Source organism: Pimephales promelas, chromosome 20 (assembly GCF_988280905.1).
Source record: "Pimephales promelas chromosome 20, fPimPro1.hap1.1, whole genome shotgun sequence".
Lineage (NCBI taxonomy): Eukaryota > Metazoa > Chordata > Actinopteri > Cypriniformes > Leuciscidae > Pimephales > Pimephales promelas.
This window is the reverse complement of record NC_142788.1, coordinates 314,802-333,510: the sequence shown is the minus strand read 5'-3', so window position 1 is coordinate 333,510 and position 18,709 is coordinate 314,802. Positions and strand designations below refer to the sequence as shown.

Genomic DNA, 18,709 nt, shown 5'->3' with positions numbered 1-18,709 from the left:
GTTGAAGTGGGAATCCTCGAAGTGCTTCAGTCACTAACGTACATCCAACAACCGAACATTTTGACTTGCCCTCTCGTAACTTCTGCATCATTGAGCTCGGACTACAAAATCAGAGCGAGAAATAATAATGGCGGATTGCTCGAAGTGTTGGGCCGGTAGTCAATGTCCTTATTTGGCAGTTCCGCTGCAAATACGGTGACGTTATAGTTAAAAAAAACATCATAGAAAACAGAAAAATCTGAACAGGTTGAAAAATATGACCAAAAGGAGAATATAAAGATATAAACGAAGCACCTGAAGAGAATAATTCCATCTTTTCTGTACTTATAAACACTCCAAATATACAACAAAATGCATTTAAGGGCTAAAAAAGTGGATTTTGCATGATATGTCCCCTTTAAGATTACTTTTGTAAAAAATATATATATAGCATGCTATCTGCATATGAGTGGGAAAGTAGGAGGGGAACAACAGATTATGCTGCCCAATCAAAGCATACAAATTTCTCGTCTGTTTTCCCACTCCAGCATTTCAGCTCGGAGGTGAAGAGTACACAAATTACACTGGCGCGCTTCCCTAGTGTTCAGCAAGGGGAAGGCGATTGTCAGAGCATGAGAGGGGTTTGATCGCTACACTCTTGTCTGCTCCCCTTCCAGCTTATATGTTGCTATTCTCCTCTGAGGAGGTTTGAGGGCTAGAACGTGATAGAGCAGATGGATCAAATGTTAAAAATGGCAGCCCTCACTCTTTATTCTAGCCTAAAAGTTATTTTAGACTGAGCGCTGAAATACATGCTCCTCTTTGTAGGGATTGCTTTCAATTTGCCGAGGCCTGGGGACACTTAATGTGGCCGAACAGATCTGATCACTTACAAGATTTGATCTTAATCACTTTTACAACTCGTGTTACCAGTATATACGAATATAATAAAAAGGTAAATATAATATATAATAAAAGGTAAATCTGTAATGCAAAGAATTGTTTTTTTACTCGTACAAACCGGGTTACAAACCTATGAGTTGTTTTTTGTTTGATTGAGCCTAACTGACTGGCACGCGAGCATTTTATCTTTGTCCAATAAAGAATATTTTTGTACGTATTTTTGTCTCTGTGTAAGCGAAACAACAGCACCAGTGATGTGATATGATTCCTGTGGCCAATGACTTCACATGCGCTAAAGGCATTCCCATAGTGTCAGCGCCATAGCGGAACCGGCTTACAAACGCCGAAAAGAAAAACGCCGGACTGCAGCTTTAAACATTACATTGTGATATTCATTTTAATTGCACTTTTTGTGATATAACAAAATCACATGCATCTTCTTTTTACAGTACACTGAACTTGAGGAAAAAAAATCCAGCCAAGCTATTAAGAATAGAAGAAATTTGACTAAATTAATGAAATATTCAAAATGAAATAAATATATAAGCAGCATCATTTTATGCAGGCAAATAAAAGAAACTTAATGAGCAGTACTTTTGATATTTGTACACCAGAAAAAGTGATACTACTTTTACTACTAGTGTTACCAGTATATACGAATATAATAAAAAGGTAAATATAATATAATATGAATATAATAAAAGGTAAATATGTAATGCAAAGAATTGTTTTTTTTTACTCGTACAAACCGGGTTACAAACCTAACCCTAAGGGGCCCTATTTTAACGGTCTGAAACGCAAGTATCAAGCGTGAAGCACAAGTAACTTTGTGTTCGGGTCTCGGCGCTGTTGCTATTTTACCGGCGGCATAAACGACTCTTGCGCCCGACGCAAGTTTAAAAGGGGTTGGTCTGGAGTAGCTTCATTATTCATAGATGTAGTTTGGGCGTAACATGAAATAAACCAATCAGAGCGTCAGATCACATTCCCTTGCGTGATGAACGAGGTGCGCTTGTTCCATGGCGTAATACTATTATAACGCTCATTTACCCGCGCACTTCAGCATCGGTCCACAGCCGAGGAGATCAATGTTCTCGTCAGGGCCGTGAAAGAAAGAGAAGGGACATTGGGCTAACCCACTCAAATTAGGTTCGATTAAACATGCATGTAATAATTTGGATAAATGTGTAAGCTTTATGCCTATTCTTCCCATCGTCATGAACACAACAATGATTTCCCTCGTGTTTTAATATTTTTCCCTATAATAATGTATAATTTGCAAAAAGTAAAATATGAAAGAATCAATTAGGCCTACAGAGTATGTGCGTTGTTCACTCTCTATTATGGCCAAGCATACGCGATAGCATCTGAATAAAAAAATAGCATCTGAATGTACGCGTGATGCGGAATTGTTTTCTGTTGTTCACTGATATATTTAACAAAATGTAATGTTTATTAAATACAAATTGCACAAATGCTATGACAAAAATATGTTAATTGATCAACTTACTCAATAACTGCAGTATACTATAATTAATAATGAATATTACTCGGTACTTAAACATATAAATACACTGTAACACAGATACTTAAAAATAAAGTGTAACCAAAAATGCATAAGTAATTTTGCATAAACCTGCACTTAACATAATGAAAACAGGAGCTACATGATTGTTGAATATTATATATATATATATATATATATATATATATATATATATATAATTGATTTTTAAAGGGTTTTGGAATACCTTTTTGATCAACTAAGATGAACTTTTAGTTTAAATCGAAGACAGATCTGCGACGATTTGTAAATATAGAAGAGAATACAGTAGTCAATTGTAATGTGGTCACAGCTAATAATTGTGATTCTACAACATTAATATAATATTGTCATTTCATGTCCTTGTTTACTGTAATATCATAGCATACAGATGCCATTTAATTGTAATGAACTACATCTGTGGGAATTAATGAATAATAGTAAAGAAGAACTTTAGCCACACTAAAGTTTCTACAGTGTTAGGGCATGAGTGGGAGGAACGGAGATATGAATCTGAGAGATTGAAGATAGAAAACAAATACATGTCAAAAGGGCAGAAGAAGAAAGAGACAGCGGTGGGAGAGAAATATTATAGAAGACTCATCCTACACAAAACCTCTATCTATCTCTAATCCATGGTGTCATAGAAACCTCTGAGTCAAACCAAAACTGCGCGCACACACACACACACACACACACACACACACACACTCCTGTCCAGCAGATGCAGCGTCAGCGTTCTCTTTGAAGACATGTCTCTGAAGGAGAATACTGGCACACTCTTTAAATAGACACTTGTTTGGATGGGGACAAGATTGAATTGCAAATCTCTGAAACAGATCTGCTGTGTTTCTTCTGACTAGATGTTTTATATTAATTTGCAAAATTTTAGATGTTACAAAACAGTAGTAGTAAAAAAACTTAGTAGAAACCAGAGTTCATCTTCAGGGTCTCTCTCCATTGTCCTAGCCCTTAAATAAAACAACATGATGTTGAAATACAGACACTTTTTAATGTCAATATTTAGCGCACACACACTGGCAGAGAAACGTGCTGCTCCAAACCCTCAGCTTCCCCCTGAGAAGTCAGCCACGGGCTCAGAAAGCAGATGACAGAAGCAATGTTTTAAGTCTATTTAGGAAGACACATTAAAGCACTGAATACTTGACAACATAAAGATTGAGTTGAAGTTAAAGAATACTATTTAAAAAATAATGGTTCCTGTCTGATAAACAAAACATGATCAGATAATGTCATGTTTGGTATCAAGTTTATATTTTCATGTCTTTTCTTCTACTTCTTTCAATTTAATGGCGGATTGCAGTTATAATTATAGATGCATACCGCCACCTACTGTACAGGAGTGTGTAAAATCAGGGTTTTAAAATCAGGGTGTGTAAAATTCAGGTCAAATTATTTTGTATGCTCACATGTTTCCTGTTTGTCATGTGATTCTCTCGCTCTTCATGTGATCTTACCGTGTGCGTCCCTTGTCTATGTGTCATGTTCTGATTGTGTTTCCCATTTGCTCATTAGTCGTTGTGTGTATATAGCCCTCATGTTACCATTACCACTGTCTGTTGTCTAGCTTTCTCTCTCTCTCTCTTTCACTGCTGTTTTTGAGTTCAATTTCATGTTTATTTCCAAGCCATGTGCAAGTTTAATGAACAATATATATATATAAAAAAATTTTTTCAAGTATTCCATCAAATGGATTGATGGGGTAACACTTTACAATAAGGTTCATTTATTAAACATTAGTTAATGTATTAACTAACATGAACTAACCATGCGCAATACATTTGTTACTGTTTTTGTTCATCTTTGTTAACGTTAGTTAATATAAATACAGCTGTCAATTGTTAGTTCACATGCATTAACTAATGTTAACAAGATTTTAATGAAGTATTAGTAAATGTTGAAATTAACATTAACTAAAAATGAACAATACTTCGTCAGCATTTGTTCATCTTTGTTAATGTTAACTAATGTAGTTAACTAATGAACCTTATAATAAAGTGTTACCCTGTTTTCTTTTCTTCTGTTGATGCATTTCTTTCTGAAACAGGACAGGTTCGGGTGGGACGCGTTGAATCTGCTATTTCAACAATTCCAGGAGGCTTTTAGACACACAGTTGCCAAACATAAGTGCAAGATTACCTTGTTCATTTTTGCCAAAAGACAAAGATATTTTATTTAATTTCTTTGTGTTTATTACATTTAGCTCAACTTCTGTGTGATATCATTTTTTGGTTTTTGAAAAATACTCTCAGCCAAAATTAATGATAATAAATGTTCACTGTAAACACATAAAATACAATTAAACAAATAGTGCATTGAAGGAAAGACGTGTTTCATGAATTCAGATGTGTAGTGGTCCAGCTCCATTTCCTCGCAGTGAATCATTTTTCCAGTGTGCAGCACTTCTTTGGGCTGATCATGTTTCTCTGACACAGCAGAACTCTCCGGAAGACCAGAGGAGGTGAAGGTGAGTGTGGAATAGTTACATGTGTGTGTGTGTGTGTGTGTGTGTGTGTTCTTTATCATCGAGAGAGAGAGAGAGAGAGAGAGAGAGAGATCTAAGAGACTCTCTAATGCAGGGTTCCTCAAACCCGGTCCTGGAGGACCGCCATCCGGCACAGTTTAGCTCCAACCCCGATCAAACACACCTGAGAGTTTCTGGTGATCCCGAAGACCTTGATTAGCTTGCTCAGGTGTGTTCAGTTCAGTTTATACTGTCATTGTTACAGGATAACAACGAAAAGCTGTTAGAGCAGAAAACAGACAGCCACAGTTTTAAGTTGTCAGCCATTTGCCTTATGTGACCCCATTAATTAAATTTAAATTACCCATGACTTTGTACCTAATTTAATCCCCCATAAAATACCCTAGAAACCCCAAAGTGCTATGTGCAGTAATGATGCGTTTAATGAATCTCATAAAGGTAAGGTTGTTGGAGTGTTTTGCAACAGCGCTGGGATATCCGATGGGGAACGGGGCGTAGACTGCTCATGAAGCCGGACTGCATGGGGATAAGGGAAGAGGAAATATATGCCAAACTTAGACTCTTTCTTGACTCAAATAATTATAAAGTGCCTTCATCTCATGCAGAAGTAAAGAAGTGGATCAGTCAGAACCAGGGCCTGAAATTAACACCCGACCACCTGCCAAATGCGGGTGAATATTTCTATTGGCGGGTAACACTGTCAATCTACCTGCCACATTGGCCGGTAGCCAATGAGAATTGAGTGATTCATTAGGATTTTTACATTTCAAATAAGTCCGCCAATGCGTTTGACTTTAGCTAAAATGTGGCAGCACATTACTGGGGTAAAGAGGCCAGCTGAAACAAACAACCAACAAAAAGATGAGAATGAGAAAAAGAAAAGTAAAAGAAGACATTTTAATACAAAGTGAATAATCGGCGGCAATGGCAAGGTTCGTGAGCGGCTGATTTATGACAGCGACTGTTGTTTCGGAACGTTCATGCGATCAGAAAGAAGATGAGGCCCTTTTTCTGACGACGTTTGGATGTGCGAGTATTAAACTGTTAGTGAGATGGGATGAGATAATGTAACGCTGACGTAGCCTTCAGTACAATGACAGTTGCACAGATGTGTGTGTGCGTGTGCAACTGTGCATGTTGGGAGTTGGGAACCAGTGAGAAAATATCCGGTACCCGGTAACTTTACCAGTAATAACATAATTAATTAAGTTCATAGTTAACGGTTCCTGAACGCTGTAACTAAAAGCTCGCAGGATCTGTCTACGTGACTAAATCAGCCATCAACACAGCCGCGTGTGATTTGTTTACATACGAGCTGCGGTAGGTTTATCTGTTGAGTATAGCCTATACTAGCCTATATATTGTGTGAGTGTCAAAATCAATGAATAAAAAGATTTTAAAAATGTATGTTCTTAGAGTTATTATTATTACTTGACAGCACTTAAATGTGTATTTTACAAGTGAAAGAACAATATTGTGAAATGCCCGGGTTTTTTTTTTTTTCACCTTCTATATAAAGGTGAAAAACAAAACAAAACAGGAATTTCACAATATTGTTCTTTTTGCCACCCATTTTTTGGCTGAGGCAAAATATGAGGCAAAAAAAAAGTGGCTGGTAAAAAGTCTCTGTGGCAGGTGAATTTTTAAATCCACCTGCCACAGTGGCCGGTGGCCGAAAAAGTTAATTTCAGGCCCTGGTCAGAACGTTACCTCTAGCCGTAAGTTTCCTGCTGACATACTCTTCTTCAGTTTTATGCTTAATTTAAAATCACAACCGACTTAAATGAAATACTCAGAGTCAGATATGCAAATTATTCCTTTTTGACGTCACCTCCGGGACGTCACCTCCCGATTTATTAATAAAGTCTTGTAAACGCGGTTTACTTGCGTTGGGTTACTGGTTTGCATGTAAACTGGGACTACAGGATATCGGCGTACTGGTGTGCATGTAAACATGGTCAACCAGCAGAGTTTAAAAACTCATGTCATGTATAAATCATTAGGTTGGGTTTAGTTGGTTTGAAGCTGCTAACCTGCTGATAGCCCGTCGTGAAGAAACAAGCCACCTAACCTAGCTCCACTTCTTCCATTTTCTTTCATTTCCGTTGAGTCTCTTTAAATCAACTTTCGAGTCAAGTGGCGTTGAGCTATCCGTGTGTATGTTCACGCCGAAATGAACCGCAATCTTTTGCGTGTATGTCTATGCCGTTAAATGTCCGAACGAAACGAAGCAAAATGTAGATCTACATCTGGGGAGCGATATTTTTTTCCAAGGATGGTAGGAGAAGACTCATAAATGCCATTAACCCCAGTGACAGGTAGGTTTAGGGACGGGGTTGGGGTATCATATATTTCTCTCTCTATATATATATATATATAGAAGTCAACGCCGTTGATAAACACGCTGAAAAGCGATTTTGCCTGTTGATAGCACGCCAAAAATGGAAATATGAATTGGCGTGTCATACACACGCCATTTCATGAGATCAGTCTGCTTTAACTTAAGTTTTGCCTCAACGCCAAACTATTTATATTTCCCAAACTTCAAACTACGAGACTCTGCTGTTCATTAACCAATGCTCCGCTGTGTTTGGCTTCCCAAGACATCGCTCCAGGCCAGGGATGGGCAGTGTTGGTCCTGGAGGGCCACTGTCCTACAGAGTTTAGTTCCAACCCTGAAAAACTCACCTGCCTTTAACTTTCTAGTAATCCTGAAGACCTTGATTAGCTTGTTCGGGTGTGTTTGATTAGGGTTGAAGTTAACTCAGGACTGAAGTTGCCCACCCCTGCTGCAGACGCAACCGGACCACAAACCTCAACAAACCTGGGAAACCAGTGCCACAGGAGGGAATCCCCATTTAAGACAAGTAATGCCTGCAGATTATAGCTGAACTGGTGCATTAAGAAGGTTTCACTGCCTCGTCGAATACGCAATGCAAGGGTGAAATGAATGAAGGATGTGCATTCGACTGTGTCCATCGCTCTCGATTTACCGGTCAATCTACGCTCCTACTCTCTCGCTTTGGGTCATGACCGAAAGGACAAAATCCCAGATACAGGCGGCCGGAATGAGCTTTGTTTTATGCACATCATATATTAGGATGAGACAAAAGCCTCTGAAGATATTTGAGTCTCCTCCGTGAGATCACCAATTCCGAGGTTGCTGAGCAATTGGTGGTGCATTTTCCAGACTTTCCACAATGTACTTTTGGTGTGACTTGCAATGTGTGATGTGGTATCACAACCAGTTAGTGCATGAAATGCTACAAGGCTTGGTGCTGAATCCTATAGCAGTCATAGAAACACTGATGTGCTTGTGATTCTGGTTTCCCATTTCCCGCACGAAGCATGTAAAAAACTCTGGCTGTTGCCTCCCAGACAGCAAACTGACATTGAATCAACGTGGAAACGACGTTTGCTCATCGAATTAACGTTGAACCAACGTCAGACGCGGCATTCTTCAAAGCTAAATGAAAATCAAAAATTGGTTTGCTTTCATAACGTTGAAACAACGCGTTGATTTCAAGTTGATTTTCCGTTAGTTTTGAAAGAATGGCGCGTCTGACGTTGGTTCAACGTTAATTCGATGAGCAAAACAATGTCAGATCAACGTTGTTTCAATGTCATATTTCCACGTTGATTCAATGTCAGTTTGCTATCTGGGCTGCCTCAATATATACCCATTGATGCTGTTTTTAATAAACTGCCAAAGGATTCAGCACCAAGCCTTGTAAACAAAATTAAAAAAATAATTTTGCACCTGGCTTTATCATATGTTCAGATCTATCTACCGAAAATATATGCAAAATTGGGTATATTTAATGAGATAATGCCTAATTTGCATAATTAAACGTACAAATTTCAAAAACTTATAATACATTTTTTTATATAGTTGTGTAAGTAATCAACTGAGGAAGTTTCATGGTAATATCTATTATTTAAAATTTTTACCCTATTGTTTCGCCTTAAAAGTTGGTATTTTGCAAATATATATACATAAAAAAGGCAGTGAGCCTCCAATATATCTTTGCTCAGACCCTTGACTATCGATCTAAAAACTTAATTTCCTCAACTTGATTGCCTACTTACAAAAAAACTAGGGGAAAATGGTCCAACGACTGAGCAAGATAGGCAATTTGGCGGCCATTTTGATATGCAAATTAGAAGGTAAAACACTCAAAATTTCGCTTGGGTACCAGTTCTTTTGGACTCAGCACCCTTGAAATATGTAAGATATGCCGGTTCGCGACTTGTACCCATAAATGCTCCTCACTTCTTATAGAAGGCCATTTTTTCTGAAATCCGTCTAGTCTATTAGTATTAGCTGGTATTTCTTGCCAGTCAAAGAAAATAAATGTTACTTGGCCAAACTGAAATGTGACACTACCAGACCCGTTGAACAAAAACTGGAGACAAGAATGTTTTTCCACCGGCGTGTCTGATTTACCGCAGTGTTAAAAAACTGTGGCGACCGCGACGGCGGGGTTTTATATGGTTAACATAGCTCTCCTTATTAGCTAGGCTTCTTACATACTTGCTAATAACCTTTTTTTTTCAAGATGCCAGATTACACTTTTAAATATAAGTATTAAAAGTATTAAAAAATAAAAGTATTGGGTTTGAATCTAATCAAGTATCTAATGTATCTAATGATATAGATGGAAAAATATGGGATGTTCAAATGTTGACTTATACGTATGTTACCAGTATGTGATTTACCATTGGCTAGTAAATACTCTTTAGACTTTATTATGTACATAAATTGACCATGGGGAACATTTGTAGATAGGTTTTCAATCCCGTTTTGTTTTTAGGGCAGTTATAACTAGGCTTGGGTATCGAGTATCGAGTATTGATTGGAAACGGGACTAGCTTTGCAATTTTCCCAGAATTGTTCAAAAGTTTAAATTTCGATTCCTAGTTTCAATTCACAGTCCGCCGACTGACAGAAGAAACCGCTGAACACCCACAAAGAAGAGTTCACATAACCAAAAGTTTATTTCTCTCCCAATCTGTCAAGAAGAGAAAACAACCTGTTCATTCTCTGCCTGCTCTGCTTTGATGGCCTCTCTGGCCCCGTTTACACGATTTGCCCTCTCATTTATTTTTATCACTGAAAACGATTATTTCTAAAAACTCCGGCCAAAGTGGAGATTTCTGAAAACACCGGTTATGTGTTGTCATGTGAACTGGGAGAAACGGCGTTTTAGGTTCTCTCTTGTCGTTTCTGAGGATTCTGATTGGCTTGAATGGCTTTATCCTTAACCCCTACACTGCCACCAATAGGTTTGGCATAGTTATGATGGCGCTCGACGGCGTATTTATGCGGGTGTGTAAACAATGTTGTTTTGGAAAACGGAGAGGGGGAAAATATTCGCTTTGTGTAAATGTGGCCTCTGTCTCTCTCTGAAACTTCATGTCCTCCTGCTGCTGCTGCTTGGCTACACTGACGGTAGACTGCATTCAACGGATCCTTCAACATGGGACAGCCTTCGTCGCGCAGCTGTGATGCTATCGGCCTTCGGAGGATGCAGCCCCTGAATCGGGACACAGCTTTAGAGAGACTGGTCAGTGAGAGGAAGAGCAGGTCAGCCTCAGACTCATGCCTACATATGTTTCATATTTACCACAGTCATTCTCATGCATTACCCGCCACAGTCTAAACTTCTAATAATAACATGACATTCTTTAATGTGTTTTTGCGCCATTGCTGTCAGAAGAACTAAAATCGAATGGACGATAAGGCTTTAGTCCTTATCAAATTGCTAAAGACAGCTATTTAATTAAACATGTTGTCTGTTTGCTCTGAGTGTTTTAAAATGAAGCGCTCACTTTGGTCATGTGATCAGCTGATCCTTGTTTTCCATGTGTCGGTTCACAGTGAATGAACTCCATCCATGTGAGAGTTTAGTCTGCATTGGGGACGTAGTGAGCACCAGTAGCGCATTATTTTCACATTTGTAGTTTCCAACATTTCACTAGATTTGTAATGAGAATTATATTATATTATATTATATTAAGGGCTTTATAAAACAACTGGTATGATATAACACTTATAGTTAAAGTTTAACACTTATACTAACAGATGCTCTGGCATGTGCTGACTGACAGATACAGATACAGATACTTGCTCTGTTTAATGTGTTTGAGATGCAGTGCTTTCCTCATTTCACAGGTATATTCTTCATCTGTAAATGTTTTAAGCTCATGGAAATATTTCCATTTTGCTGTCAGGAGCTAAACTTCCGTGAATGAGCCCCGAAACAGACGCCGAGCAATAGAATAGGAGCTCAATAATTCAGAATAAAATATACATATTGCTAAAATATTTGTTGTTGGACAATAAATGTGCCATACGTAGAATTTTAAACCTACAAGTAAGTGTATTTTTATGACAGTAGTAAATGTAATGTGACTATTGTAATAGGGTAATCAATTGTAAGTAAATTAGTCTGTGCTTTTAATTGTATTTATTTTTAGAGTAGAGAATTTAAAGATAAAATCATTATTTTTGGTTTTAGATTGCAATGTTACAAAGTTTGCACATAATATACCATAGAGCCTAGATGGTCCCGTTCACTGTAATTGTTTTCACAGCCTTCAATATTAACATTGTTTGTAGGACAACATTGGGCAGGATGTGAAATTTAAAAAAAATGAAGAAAAAAAATACAGATTTTTTTAATCTAAGTATAAAAACTTTGAAAATACCACCATTCAACCAGAAAATACAGAGAAACGTTGTTGTTGTTGTTTTTTTTGTTGCCCACATTAAATAATAACCTTATATTAGATTACAGTGCATTTGTTTTACAATATATGGCTATTACTGTCATAGGAGGAATAATAATAATAATAATTATTATTATTATTATATTCTAATTGTTTGGCTTCAGTGAGACCGTCATGTAGACTGAGACAACATCTCACAACTAAAAAGAAATTTAAGTCTCCTTCAAAGTTCAGGTACAAGTCAAAGTTTCTCCATTTGCACACTGAACATGGGTTGGAGCTCTTCATTTTGAACATAATTTTAAGAAGCCACTGGCCTTAACAAGAAAAATATTGTAAAGGCAGAGCAATCTAATGTATTCCTTGTATGTTTAAATAAGTAAGGTATTAAACAAATTGACTTGAGTGCCAACTGTACTGAAAGAATCAATGATCCATTGAGAGGAAAGAGATAGAGAGAGATAGCATTGCTAATCCTCTGATGGTCGAGGCCAAAGCAGGATTAGTTGAGTTCTGGGTGTAAAGCTCTCTTCAAAGCACTGGGTGAGTCCTGATGGTATAAATAGGGCTGCCGCATCTAAGCCACTTTCACCAGATGCCTAATTTCATCCTGGACTGCTGCTGATTAAGTTTTGATGTTTAGGACTTACGTTTTAAGACACAAGCCTTTATGGAATTTTTTTATTATTATTTATTCACTTGGATGCTGGCGTATTCCATCGGAGATCTGTCTATGTTCCAGAAACAGCTTCAGTAAAAGTACATTTATCTTACATGTACCTTATCTTAGTAATGAATATCAAAGGGACACTCCACCCATTTGCATTAAGACTTCCATTGTTAGAAATCCAGGTATACTATTGAATGGTCGTGCAACTTCTCATTGTACCCTGAGACGAGAGAAATCTTCTATTTACCTTTTTCACTTCCTCCTACAATGATGCCAAAATCGTCATTTTACGTCGTTGTAGGAGGAAGTGTAAGAAGGGGGGATTTCTGTAAAGACTACAAGCGCTAGTCCCCACGCTTTCAATCCCGCCCATAGGGGGTTGGGCCTAATGCGCTAACAGACCAATCACAGATCAGTGCCAGTGCCTTTGATTTCACCGGCAGAAACTTTGTGAAAATAAGGAAGAAGGTACTGAATATGCAGATGGATGCATTATGGGTAGGGTACCCAAACACGGTGCCAATAGGGAACCAGTTCTGATGTACACGGTAATAACCAGACGAACAAGAACAAACATTTCGGTGCCCGAGTCTCTGTGTCACGAGACGCATACTCTCTCTCGCTCAAGTCTCTCGCTCTCTCCCTCTCCCTCGTGCACGTACTATACGGTGTGGAGCACAGTCGGTTCTGTCTCGCATGTACGCCCTTGCTCGCTCGCTCTAGATTCCCCGAGATTTTAACTAATTTGCGGCATCAGGGAGACGTTATCAATCTGCCGGAGACTCCCCGCCTGATAGCGAGGGGATTAATGAAGATGCTGAAGACAAAACACTCCAAGGTTTGGCTGCATTTCACGTGTAAAATTATGTGTCAGAGTAAGTGTGGCCATTGTCTGAAGCCCATATAGAATCACGCCGATCCATTGGCTGATGGCGCGGGCGCTGCCTTGACGCTCTTACGTCGCCATATTATATTAGCGCGCATTATTTGATTTCCTTGTGCTAAATGATTTCCAGGCGGTAGCGTAGAGTGGAGCTCAACTCTACTCTACATTGATGGGCGGAGTAGTGGGAGTGGCCTGCACATTGCAATGCACTATGGGGATTGTTGTCTACAATCCTCAAGCACTAAAAAGTCATTTTCTGCCCTTTATCAGCCAAGAAGGACCCAAATTAGAAATTTATGATACTATTCTACTACATACGTATATGACCCACTTTCAATACATATTCATGTCTCCACCGGTGGAATTACCTTATAATTATTATAATTACTTTATATTGTAATCATACATGCCTCTATGCAAGCCTTGTGGCTTCACATATACATACCATCAAATATATTTGGTTTGTCAGGCTTAATTTGTGTTCATAATCATTAAATTATTAATAATGAAAATCTGCATTAAAACAATAAGAAGCACATATTAGCTAGTCTGCTGTTACGGGTGCGTGCAGGAAGGCAGACAAACACATATGATAAAAGTTCCACACAGTTTACTTATAATACAAATGGTTAGCGATCCAAACAGGTAGTAGAATACACACACATAGGCATAGCGGTGACGGGACAATGAGTGGCAAACTCAAACAAGATAATCACTCAAAGAGGTAGGTAGGTGACGATTGACCAAGGGGGAGCTGGTAGGACGAGGGAAGCCGCTGGAGTCACTAGGACGAGAGTCCCTGGTGGAGGCGAAGGTGGGAGGAGCCAGGACGAAGCTGGCAGGTCGACGGGCCGAGATGGAGCGAAGGGATCCTCTAGCACAGGCGCTGCTGATGACAGGCCATCTCCCCAGACAGCGCAGGACTGCATGCTTCTACCTTGAAGGACTGGCGAGCTCTGTGGTGATAGAGATGACAGGAGGCTTGACAGGATGATGGTGAGTAGGGCACAGTCCACACAAATCAAAGAAATGAGCACAAAACAGTCCACATTAATAATGCTGTCTTTAAGCAGCAAAGAAGGTACAACAGAAGAACTATCGTTCAAGTAGTTGTCAGAGCTGTCTTCATACAGCGATGACGAATTAGATTCTGGGTGAGCTAGGGTGGGTGTTGATCCCACTGAAGGTTATCCCTCGGGCTCAGACCCCTGGTCAGACTCGCTCGGGGGCTTCACTTCCGGGGCACTGGTGAGTGCTGTCCTCGGGCTCTGGCTCACTGATCGCGGCGAGTGGTCCCTCAACGTCTATGAGGGGCTCTAACTAATTATCCATGGTTTAAGGTGATAAATCTGGCTCTGGGTCTGGCTCTGCTCTGAATCGGGGCTGGATGCTCCCTGGGAGGTCTATGCGGTGGTGAAAATTCGACCCCGATCCAGAACAAGGTCTTCAGGGTCTCGTCGTCAAGTGGGCTGGTGACGGCACGAGGAAAAACCCAGCAGTGAAGGATAGAAAATAGCGGCTCTCCTGAGCCACTGCAGTAAATTGCTCTCTTAAAGCCATTGTTGTGCTCCGGTCATCTGTTACGGGTGCGTGCAGGCAGACGAAGACACAGAAGAGTTGTTTATTTCTATACCAAATGTCAAAAAAATCTAAACAGAAACATCATTATGTTGATATCCTATATTTTTACAATAAAACTTACAACAAACATGTCATCTAAGATCCTCAAGTGTTGTGAGTTGCATCAAAAACATTTGCAGATTACTTTCCTTGAACCCATTGTGTGAGTTCACTTTAATACCGCGTGCTTTATATACATGTTGCTGCTGATTGGACTGCAATTCTGACACACCCACCAAACAAGAGAAAACGTATCTCAAACCCTGTTGCACACCGGTGCACGCCGTTTCCAGGAAACATGACGTTCAACTCGGAAACTGTAGCAAACTGTTGCACATCGTTTTGAACTTAAACGTGCCCCAGCTGAAGATGAGCACAAGCATCTGATTGGCTGATGATAGTAAGACAGCTATGAATGTCTAAAGATGTGTAACAAGCATCTGACTTGTTAAAAATGAGAAAGACAGCATACGTTAAACTTAAAGGGAAAGTTCACCCAAAATGAAAATTAGCCCATGATTTACTCACCCTGAAGCCATCCTAGGTGTATATGACATTCTTCTTTCAGACGAATACTGTAGTGTTACAAGATTTATTTAAAAAGTTTAATTAAATTTATAAAGTGCGGGAAGCCCTGAAAACCTGAATACCTTGTTAACATACTTTGTTTCAGAGTGTCTCCACCTCTATGTAACCCCTCCCCTTTGAAAGGTATATCAACTACAATTAGAAGTTTAAAACAAGAATTTTTTTAAAAAAAGAGAAATGTCGAAGGATTTCAATGCAAGAGAAGAGGAGCTTGAGTTTGCTTGAACCGTGAGAGACGTCAAAGTTTACGCTACTCCTACATCGCATCAAGGGTTACTCTTGTGGTGCAAGTCGACTTGCATAGGCCGTCTGCCAGAAGATTGTGAAGTTTTAGATATGGATATTTTTCTTGAACTCAGAAGGCCTTTATGAACCCCCTGGAGCCATTTGGATTACTTTTATGATGAATGGAGGAATGTACTTTTTCAACAATTTGACATTTGATTGGAAAATACATTTTTCAAAATTTTCAAATAATTGTTACTTTAATTGTAACATGGAGGATTTTCCTTGTTACAATTAAAAAAAATTCTCTTTTTTACTGAGATTGTAAAATATAGGTGAGAGTATCGAATAGAGTTTTACTATGTAAACCTCTGGAAGTTAAGGTCAAACAGGATTACTGGGCAGTGCTGTATAAGATCAGTGACGCTCTTACAGAAATCCTGATCTCTGTAGATCTTCATCATTGAGGCCAGCATGTGCCTTACACACACACACACACACACACACACACACACACACACACACACACGCACACACACACACACACACACACACACACACACACAACATCCTGTCTTGATTAGCCAAAAAAGTGCACACAGAGACCAGAGCCACACCTACACAGTCCAGAGACAGGTTTGGGAGGCAGACTATTGTACGCAGCCTAATTCAGGGTGCTCAAGTTTTACTTCCACTTTCAAGTTGGCTATTGGGTGTAGGCCTCCTCCGTAGCGGCGGTGCTGAGCGCGCGCTCTACAAGATAAGGGGCCGTTCACACAGGAAGGGTTTCTTTCTTTGTAAGTAACACGAGACACTGGCAGTGGAATGAGGAAAACGCATGGTCTCGAGACGTGTTTTTTTAAAAGTTGAACTGATTTTAACTTGAGCGCCTCGTCTTTTGAATGCTGTGTCATGCACGAGACGCTGCAAAAGATGCAAGATGCGAGCGCACACATCTAGTGCGTGTTTACATAGAAAAAGATGGAAAAGTAGCGAACTGAATGAAAAAAGTATTCTGTGTGAACCGCCCCTAAGACATTTATCAGATGCGGTTGCGCAATGAATGAGGGAATGACGTGCTGGATGAGCAGAGCAAACCTTTACTATAGTTTACAATGCTTTTTATTTGTAGAAACAGCAAAATGACAGTGGAGGCGGTGCTGCAACGGGCAACGTAATGTAGCGGTGACGTATGCTAATTTTCACCCCTCGTCATGGTTATATCGCGAGACAGCTTTTCACTCGACGAATATCTCGTCACATTTTATTCTCTTGTGGCACCCCTAGTTGTTTAATACATAAAACATGTTCAATATATTATGTGAATACTTTTAATGCATGTGAAAGTAATGAATGAATGAATGAATGGGTGAAACTATTGTAAAACAATCACACTTTTTTGTATAAGAGCATTTGTCCATCTGATGAAATAAGACAATTATCTCAAAACGAGTTACGTACAGTATAATATAAAAATATGGGATTAATTGCATAAGAATAATGAATAAAATTTGTGCTTAAAGTCTCCTGACATATAAAAACTAAATCAAACTTAATTGAATTCAAGATTCTCTAACAAAAAGAATTATACAGTCTAATTTTAAGGACATTTCAATATATATGTACAGGTAAACAAGACAAAACACTTATTAAAATAACATTGTGCAGTCTTTTGTGAGTGAGACATAGCAGAATGAGCGGTTAACTAACCAGCCGACATTTCTCAGCCTATGTCTGTCACGGAGAAGCACAAACCAGCAGAATTACTGTATTCACACACCCACAGACTCACTCCTGCTCTCTGCCTCCACCTCACAGTCACACACACACACACACACACACGTGTGCGAATGCTACTGTAAAAATAGACATCTTAAAGAGGCAGCAGCCATCTGAGAATCACTGACAGTGACAGAGAAGTTCAGAAATATATTATTATGAGTATGAGTTTGCATTTCATTTCGCTAAATTTAAAAAAATTAAAAATAAATATATTTATAAAATATCTGATGATATATATTATACACATGTCTTTCACTATCCAAAATTCACTATGGAAAATGTTTATTCATTTATTCATTAATCTCCAATGAAAGTATTACAAGTGTAATAGAAACTGTTTTGTCTCAGTTTCTTTTTTTAATGCCTGCCAAAGGTTGGTTCTGGATTTTAAATGAAAATATGCCAGAATCAGCCCTACTACATGAAGTTATAACAGAGATTGGCAGATATTGCTTCATAACATAGCAACTTCATGTTTCACTTTGACAGTTCAGGAGTGTAAAACACAACAGATGATCAGTTTGAGAGCCCTATCAGCTTCCTTTATCTGCCTCTTTCCAACAGTTTCAACGCTATCCTCTAAATGTGGTGAGTTACAAACCCTGTCTTTGCACGTTTCACGTAAAGCTGGTGACTTTGAAGAACACACTTTGAGTCACACATTGCTTGAATATCCACACAACACCCACACACTCCCGTATGTCTCGAAGACACTCAATAACGCTCATTCTATCACAGTTGTCAACACGAGCACACACATGCAAAAGTGTCCTACCTCTTCGGGTGTCTTTTTATGGTGAGGAATACACTGAGGGATCATGGGAAAGCAGCAGTGGCACAGCAGACGGGGATATCCAGCATGATGCTGTAAACTGTCTTTTTCCTTATCTTGTCCTCACCTAATCACTCTTTTGCTGTATCTTCTGTATTTTTCTGTCTCGCCCACTGTGAGCGCTCTCTCTCTCTCTCTCTCTCTCACACACACACACACACTTCAGCTCGCCCTTTGTGACCCCCTCCTCTTTCTCCCTCTCTCTGTGGGTGTATAATTAGACTCAGTCCTGTCGTGATACAGCTTTCACTCATTGTGGGAACGTCTCTGAGCTGCTGGACGTGCTGGCAGGAAGCCGAGCAGCTTTGCTCATTAACCTCTTAAGAGCTGGGGAATGTACCGACACTGCCTGTGCCCCATTGGCCACTTCCCCTTCTCATCCCAGCCAAGGGCTGCTTTGATTGGCTGCTGAACTACATGCTTCCATCCAGAAGCTCACACCA

General features: G+C 39.3%; 1 protein-coding gene across 1 annotated transcript in view; it reads right to left on the bottom strand.

Annotated features, from left to right (window-relative positions):
- LOC120494023 (uncharacterized) overlaps positions 1–18,432 on the bottom strand; it is a 34,610-nt gene extending 16,178 nt beyond the window's left edge. Inside the window, exon 1 of the mRNA XM_089124732.1 lies at positions 18,210–18,432. The gene's annotated coding sequence lies outside the window, so the exon portion shown is untranslated. The remainder of the gene's footprint in view (positions 1–18,209) is intronic.
- Between the last annotated feature and the right edge of the window lie 277 nt (positions 18,433–18,709).